This window comes from Scyliorhinus torazame, chromosome 24 (assembly GCF_047496885.1).
Source record: "Scyliorhinus torazame isolate Kashiwa2021f chromosome 24, sScyTor2.1, whole genome shotgun sequence".
In the NCBI taxonomy this organism is placed as follows: Eukaryota; Metazoa; Chordata; class Chondrichthyes; order Carcharhiniformes; family Scyliorhinidae; genus Scyliorhinus; species Scyliorhinus torazame.
The window spans coordinates 39,063,896-39,072,439 of NC_092730.1; the positions used below are offsets into that span (position 1 = coordinate 39,063,896).

The window sequence follows — 8,544 nt, forward strand, 5'->3', positions numbered from 1 at the left end:
AAACATACACAAGGCCGGCCTCCCCCTGATGTTCACCTTTGTGTGTGACTACATCAAGCTGTGCGTGTACCCCCAGTACACAAACACCAAGTGTCACTACGTACTGAGGTTCTACCTGTCCCCGGTGTTACGAACGATGGGTCTGGCCTCATTGCCGCAGGATGCTCTGGTATTTGGACCATGTCGTAACACCTGTCCCTCATGGAAACATTTGTTCAGGAAAACACCTTTGACCACAAGGCGATCAAGCAGTGGTCTGCACGTAATGTCCTCGAGGCCCTTAGGGAAAAAGAGACTTTGGATCATGTCAGATGGTTCCCCTGAGCGGACTCTCAGAGGCATCTGGCAGATCATCTCATCACCAGAACTTTCAAACAAGCACCAAGCCCCAGCTTGGCTGGTGGTGAGCAGGGCTCTCCCGGCAGATCCTTCCTGCACTCCCGAAGTCTCAACGCCGTCACACGCTGCCCTCGAAGTGGCTGGGGGCGGGGGGGGGGGGGGGGGGGGCGCGAAATGGTCACTCGCCTCCATGTGGAATGTGCCTTTCCAAATAAGGTCTGGAGAGTGAAAGTTCATGGATGACACCAAGGTTGGTGGGAGCGGCAGAGAGTGTTGAGGATTGTCAGAGGATACAGCAGGACATACATAGGATGGAGACTTGGGCAGAGAAATGGCAAATGGAGTTTAATCTGGACAAATGGAAGGTAATGCATTTTGGTAGGTTTAACATAGAGGGGAAATATACCGTAAATGGCAAAACTCTTAGGAATATAGAAAGTCGGAGAGATCTGGGCACGCAGGTCCACAGATCTTTGAAGGTGGCAATGGAAGTGGACAAGGTTGTCAACAAAGCAGACGGAATGCCAGCTTTCATTGGACGGGGCATTAAGTATAAAAACTGGCAAGTTATGCTGCAGCTGTACAGAACCTTGGTAAGGACGCACTTGGAATATTGTTCGCAATTCTGGTTGCCACCTTACCAGAAGGCTGTGCAGGCTTTGGAGAGGATGCAGAGGAGGTTTAACAGGCTGTTGCCTGGTCTGGAAAGTGAACTTCATGGAGAGGCTGAATAGACTCGGACTGTTTTCATTAGACAGACGGAGTTTGAGGTGTGATCTGATAAAGGCCGACCAAATTACGAGGGGCATGGATAGAGTGAATGGGCAGGCAATCTTTCCCAGGGTGGAGGGGCCAGTCACCAGGGGGCATAGATTTAAGGTGTACAGGGTAAAGTTTACAGAGGATGTGCGAGGCAGGTTTTTTTACACAGACAGTGGGGAGAGCATGGACCGCGTTGCCAGGGGAGGTTTTGGAAGCAGCTACATTACGGCGGTCAAAAATCATCTTGACAAACACATGGATCGGATGGGTAGAGAGGGATACGGCACAAGGAAGTGCTGAGGGTTTTGGCAAAGTTTGGTATCATGACCAGTACAGGTTTGGACGGCCGAAGGTCCTGCTCCTGTGCTGTATTGTTCTTTGTTTGAGAGATGCAGTGGGATTTGTCCAGGTTCAGCCCGAGCAGCTCTGTGACACAGGACTCTGTGCTCTACGGGCTATTCCCAGGGGAACACACTGAGACAAACATCAACTGCTGCTGGAGGATCATAAACTCGGTGAAAGACTCTCTTTGGTCTGCCTGTAACCTGTTGATCTTCCAGGGTAAAGAATTGTCCTCGACTGAGTGTTGCAGGCTGGCACATTCCAAAGTCCAGGACTACGTGCTGAGGGACGCACTCAAGCTTGGGGTACCCGGCACCAAGGCTCAATGGAGAAAGGCCACTGTGTAAGTTCTTGCAGCAAATGTACACCAAGAGGCTGGTAACCGGGTAAAACCCCGGGTCTGTGTGAGTAACACTAAAGAGGGGCTGGTAACTGTGTAAAATCCACCTCGTATGTGTGATTAACACTAAATGTTTAAAATTATTGAAGCTTTACAGGGTGGAATATGACTGATGTAAATATTTTGAGAAGAATTGTAATGTAAATATTGAAATGTGTGTAATGTCCTCATTATCCAACTGAAGAAATTCAAGTAAATCTGGAGCTCTGGAGAAAATGTAAATATTATTGTACGAAACGATGTTATTGTGATGACAATTTGAAATGTTTGACCATGTTTATTTCAAGGGATTCTATAAATGAAGGATATTTTTGAAAATAAATTGTGTGCTTCTATGAAAAATGAAGTCAGTCAGTGAAATGGTAGTTTGCAGAAAGTGTGAGTTTGAGGGGCTGAGTGACAGTGTAATAACAAACAAGCTGCAGGCAATGACTGCAAATTGAATCTCTCATTGGCACAAACACACAGCTACAAAAGGTGATTAGTTGAGCCCGAGGGCGCAGGGCCATTTGCAGACACACACACAGTCCCCCCAACACGGGCTCTGTAGGAGGTTTTGCTCTCTATGCGATGACAGTGAAATGGGGAATACTCCCATTGATTCTCAACGCGGAATTGCTTGGGGATCTGCGCATGCCCGGCGTAACCGCTTGCCTGTCGTCATTCAGAGATTTAGAGCGCATGCGCAGCCCCTCTCCCGCACACTCCAGAGGAGATTTACCAGAATGTTGCCTGGTATGGAGGGAAGATCGTATGAGGAAAGGCTGTGGGACTTGAGGCTGTTTTCGTTAGAGGGAAGAAGGTTAAGAGGTGAGTTAATTGAGACATAAAAGATGATCAGAGGATTGGATAGGGTGGACAGTGAGAGCCTTTTTCCTCGGATGGTGATGTCTAGCACGAGGGGACATAGCTTTAAATTGAGGGGAGATAGATATAAGACAGATGTCAGAGGTAGGTTCTTTACTCAGACAGTAGTAAGGGCGTGGAATGCCCTGCCTGCAACAGCAGTGGACTCGCCAACACTAAGGACATTCAAATGGTCATTGGATAGACATATGGACGGTAAGGGAATAGTGTAGATGGGCTTTAGAGTGGTTTCACAGGTCGGCGCAACACAGCGCCCGATTCTCCCTGAACTCCCCCCGAGTCAGTAATGATCTCTGAGCCTCTTTGCTCACACTCCCAAATGGATGTGATGCTGCAATGAGAACTCTGTTTCCTCGCTGACCTGGGCTCTGACATTGACATTTCCCTCAGTTTCAACAAAGCGATTCCACTCACTGACCAAATGGAGTGTGCGGGAGAGGGGCTGCGCATGCGCTCTAAATCTCTGAATGACGACAGGCAAGCGGTTACGCCGGGCATGCGCAGATCCCATAGCAATTCCGCATTGAGAATCAATTCCCCATTTCACTGTCATCGCATAGAGAGCAAAACCTCCTGCAGATCCGTGTTGGGGGGACTGTGTGTGTGGCTGCAAGTGGCACTGTGCCCTCGGGCTCAACCAATCACCTTTGTAGCTGTGTGTTTGTCCCAATGAGAGATTCAATTTGCAGTCATTGCCTGCAACTTGTTTGTTATTACACTGTCACTCAGCCCCTCAAACTCACACTTTCTGCAAACTACCATTTCACTGACTGACTTCATTTTTCATTGAAGCACACAATTTATTTTCAAAAATATACTTCATTTATAAAATCCCTTGAAATACAATTGCTGCATATTTCAGTTTCTGACACTATATGGCAGAGTCAGATTCATTCCATATTTGTAATATACCGATCATTCTTCAGATTGTTACATATCGTCTGCAACAATCTGTCTTTGTATTCAGTTAAATCGCTTTGCGAGAGTCTCTGGGACTGTATGAGAGTCTGTCATTCATTCAGTATCTTTCATTCTCTGAAAATCTGTGTGAAGGTTGAACTAAATCTGTAATGATCAATCTCTGATATTGTTATTGAGTGGACAAAATCATTATGTTGTTTGCTAGTTTCCGTTAAAACGTCTGCATATCAGAATCATGACAAAACTTTCAGTGGCAGTGGGCATGCGCGTGTGTTGGGGGAGGTGCACATAGACATTTGGGTGGTGAATGACTCTTTATATGTCAGCCCCTGCTGTGCACAGTAACAAGTCTTACAAAGTGTTTCAAACACTAGCTTTCGGAGCAATGCTCGTTCCTCAGGTGAATGAAGAGGTATGTTCCAGAAACATATATATAGGCAAAGTCAAAAATGCAAGACAATGCTTTGAATGCCAGCATTTGCAGGTAATTAAGTCTTTGCAGATCCAGAAATGAAATGAAAATGAAAATCGCTTATTGTCACAAGTAGGTTTCAAATTAAGTTGTTGTGAAAAGCCACTCTCCGTCGCCTGTTCGGGGAGGCAGGTACGGGAATTAAACCTGCTTCTGCTCTGACTTAGTCTGCTTTTAAAGCCAGCGATTTAGCCCTGTGCTAAACCAGATAGGAGTAACCCCCAGGTTAAAGGGGTGTGAATTGGCTCACGCCAGGACAGTTGGTAGGATTTCGCAAGCCCAGGCCAGATGGTGGGGGATAAATGTAATGCGACATGAATCCAAGGTCCCGGTTGAGGCCGTACTCATGTATGCGGAACTTGGCTAGAAGTTTCTGTTCGGCCATTTTCCTTGTCGCGCGACCTGAAGGCCGCCTTGGAGAACGCTTACCGGGAGATCAGAGGCTCAATGCCCTTGACTGCTGAAGTGTTCTCCTACGTGTTCTCAGTGTGACATGTGAATATTCGATTCATTCTCTATTGCTTTGAGTGCACAGGTCTCCCTCGACCAACGAGCCAGCCGCTGATTTGATCTCACTTGAAGCAACTTTTAATTGCGTCCAAAGCCCATCAGTTTCCGCACACAATTATAAATCAGAAATATGAATGAACAATGTGACATTTATCTCTCTGTTCTGGAGCTGATCAGAAGCAGTGATGTCAGATTTCACCACTCGCCAAGTCGGTCTGTGGATGCGCCTCGCCAATCACGTGGGTAATGTCATTCTGCCAGTCAGTGATTCATTTGGCATTTTAGGAGAAATTCGAAGTCATCATGACTTCATCAGTGGCCTCATGGTTAAGGTGTGAGTGATGTTAATCATGATGTGATCAAATGTGTGTCTGTTTCAGCCTTTCCGCGGGGAGTTTTCATGCTGAGGAGAAACATGTTGGACATGGTCTGGGAATGTTTCACTCCGGTCCATTCCTAACATATCCTGCCCTGATGGGATGGGATTTTCCTTCCAATCGTTGCAGAACACTTTTTAAATATTGATTAATATTGGTTAATTATCATTTATTAAGTATTGTTTCATATGTTTAGTGTAGTTTATATAAAAATACAAATTATCAGACGCGATAAATTTTTACTTTCATTCCCGAAACAGCCAAATTGGGTGAAAACCATCAATTGTGTGGTCAGTGGTTTGTTTATGGAGCTGAGTAAATATTCCGGAGCAGAGCCGCTGCGAGCGGGGTTCTAACCTCCGCGGGGATACAATAATGTGGGTTTGCCGTTTCTGTCCACACAGCTGGATAGGAATGGAGCTGTTGCTGCCCGTCGAGCGGGACAAGTAATATTGACTAACTGCACCCGCTCCAAATAGATTCCCCAAACTACTGGACAAAACAAAAACAAGCACAACTGATCTTTTAAGAAACTGTCAGGTCGCAGTCTCCTCTGGAGGCCAGGGCTCGAATCCCACTCCTGAAATTGACTTTTCCTCCGCGAGGCACCATCCAAACCTGGAACCACTCCCTAACAGCGCTGTGTGTGTACATACACCATATGGACTTGCAGCGGTTCCAGAATCCCCTCACCGCCCATTCTCACGGTCAATTAATGATAGATTGTAAATGTTTGGCCGAATCAGCGACAATCAAAGCCAGAGAGACCTGGAATAACCCTCAGAGCAGGAAAGGCAACTCATTGTCCTTTGGCCCAAAAGCAAAATACTGCGGATGCTGCAAATCTGAAACAAAGACAGAAAATGCTGGAAATAATCAGCTGATCCGGCAGCTTCTGTGGAGAGAGAAACAGATCGTTCCAACGAAAGGTCAGGTTGTGAAATGTTAACTATTTCTCTTTTCACAGATACTACAGATCCGTACAGTATTTCCAGCATTCCCTTGTGATTAGATGAACACCCTCACATTCTGTAGCTTCGTCCGGTAAAGTGTCTGTTCCCTAAAGAAAAATCTGGACTCAAATCCCAGCCCAGCCTTATTCCGTTTGACCACTTGTGCGATTGAGAACTTCCTCCACAACAGGGGGAAATGTGTTGGATTTCTAGTCGAAAAATATGCCTTCTGCAGGTTTCAATTCAGTAGAATATCCACAAAGATTGTAACGCAAGGACTGATTTCAGCTGCCATCATCCAGTTGTTAAATCTTTCCCCTTTGACTTGAGTCCTGCTCCCAGAGGTTCTGTTCAGTATTTTCAATAATGTTTTATTTTTAATCCTCTGTGTCCAGAGAATTGTGACGCTGAAATTGCTCACACTTCTCTCCATTATTATCTACTCTGCAGGTATTGACTGCACCGTCTAATGGAGACATGCTCACAGGGCTGTGAGAGAGGCTTCCTTTTAGGTTTGAAGCCTCTTTTGGTCCATCAACGGCAACCGGATGTCTGCAGAGGACCTCAGGATGACGATCCCCTCTTCTCAAGATGGACTTAATCAGGGACAATATGTTGTTTGAAGAGAGAATCAAAGGTCTGAAGAATTGGTTTGAGATTCCTGGCGTTTTGTGAAGAAAACAAGATGGTGGAGCAATGTGACAATAGCAGGATACGAGTTTGGGATATTATCCAGTCTGTGCTGGGAAGCTGCGGGAAGGAAGTTTTCTTGTCTGCCCACCCAAGCTGAATGTTGGGATTGAGCTGGTGATCAGATTCCGAGAGGAGGGTGAAATCCTTTCACTGAGTTTCAAGCTCACAGTGCGGTTTAGTGTCTTGAGTCACAGGAAGATACAGACGGGATGGTCAAATGCGCAGAAAAGTGGCTGATGGAATTTAACGCTGAAAAATTAGATGTGATCCATTTGGTAGGGGGGTTTTCACAATAATTTCATTGCAGTGTTAATATAAGCATATTTGTGGCAATAAAGAATATTAGATTATTATTAAAGGATTAATGTGAATGGCCTGACACTGGGAAGTCCTGAGGAACAAAGGGACCTTGGAATGTTTGTCCAGAGATCTCTGCAGGCAGAAGGGCAGGTTAATAGGGTGGTGGAAAAGACATATGAGATACTTGTCTTTATCAATCGGGGCATGGATTACAAAAGCAGAGAGGTCATGGTGGAGTTGCATAGAATGTTGGGGAGGTCACAGCTGGAGTACCGTGTTCAATTCTGGTCACCACATTATAGGAAATATGTGACTGCACTGGATGGGGTGCAGAGGTGATTCAGCAGGATGTTGCTTGGGATGGATCATTTAAGATATGAAGAGAGGTTGGATAGGTTTGTTTTTTTCTCTCTCGCAGGAACAGAGATGACTGAGGCGTGATCTCATCGAGGTGTACAAGATTCTGATAGGCATAGAGAGGGCGGATAGGGAGCACCTATTCCCCTCGGTAGAAGGGTCTGTCACAAGGGGACACTGTATTATTATGTGATCCTGTGACAGATCAAGATCTTGGAGGTATCGCTGCTGTATTCCCAGGAGGCGGTGGTCTGTTTCAGAGAGCAAAAGTTTCCATCGAGGACGGGGTTCTCAATAAGAACAAACTGGAGGTGTGGGATGTTAGAATCTGCTCAGCACTGATTCATTTTTATTCATTGTTGTGTCCCAGAATAAACACGTGGATTGTAACTGTCCATTAAAAACAAATACAGAATTCGGAAATTTATGGCCAGTAACTTCACAATGTCCACGTTACATCACTCAGCATCCTCAGCTGCATCACATCTGGTCCACATTTCCACAGCAGAGAGCACAGTTTCACAGCAGAGAACAGTCCCACAGCCTTCCCGGCTGTTGACCAGCCTTCAATTTGTTGCGCTGCTTTATTTCGAACTTTCAGTTCGGCTGGTCAGTTTGAAAATAAGAGACATTAAAAGATCTGACATATGATAAATTCTGGCAAAAGATGTGACAAAAATAAATTTCACATTGCTTTGTTATCAGACATTTTCACAATTCTGGTTCCTGATGAACTTAATATGAACGTTACTGAGGTGGTGATCTTGTCCTGACAAATCAGAAAATTCAGAGCGAATGCAGAATGAGGAAAACAGCTTCAGGGCACAAGAAGATTTTTATGTAATGACATTTCATCAGAATACATTGAATGATGAAACAAATTGATGCTTAAATGATATAACACCGCATTTTTCGAACAAATGGCTCCAAGATTACCATTATTTCGCTGCGAGTAGGGTTCGAACCTACGCGGAGAAACCCCATTGGATTTCGAGCCCAACGCCTTAACCACTTAGCCATCGCAGCTGATATCTGTACAGCCAATTCGTTCTATAGAAAGCATTGTAAAACCAGACACGCGGGGTTGCAGTATTGCGATGAACGGTATCCCAGTCTTTCTGTGAAAAGGGATTGAATCTGCGTGGAGAAAAAACATTCGATTTGGCGCCACGCCTTCACAGTATTGAGAATATTGAGCTGAACGAACTGTTTTGATAACAGGAACACAAGGTTATCTTCCTGGACTGGGAA

General features: G+C 45.4%; 1 non-coding gene across 1 annotated transcript; it reads right to left on the bottom strand.

Moving 5' to 3' along the window:
- Positions 1-8,237: 8,237 nt before the first annotated feature.
- On the bottom strand, positions 8,238-8,319 carry trnas-cga (transfer RNA serine (anticodon CGA)). Its single transcript has one exon. It is a non-coding gene; the product is annotated as a tRNA-Ser (tRNA).
- Between the last annotated feature and the right edge of the window lie 225 nt (positions 8,320-8,544).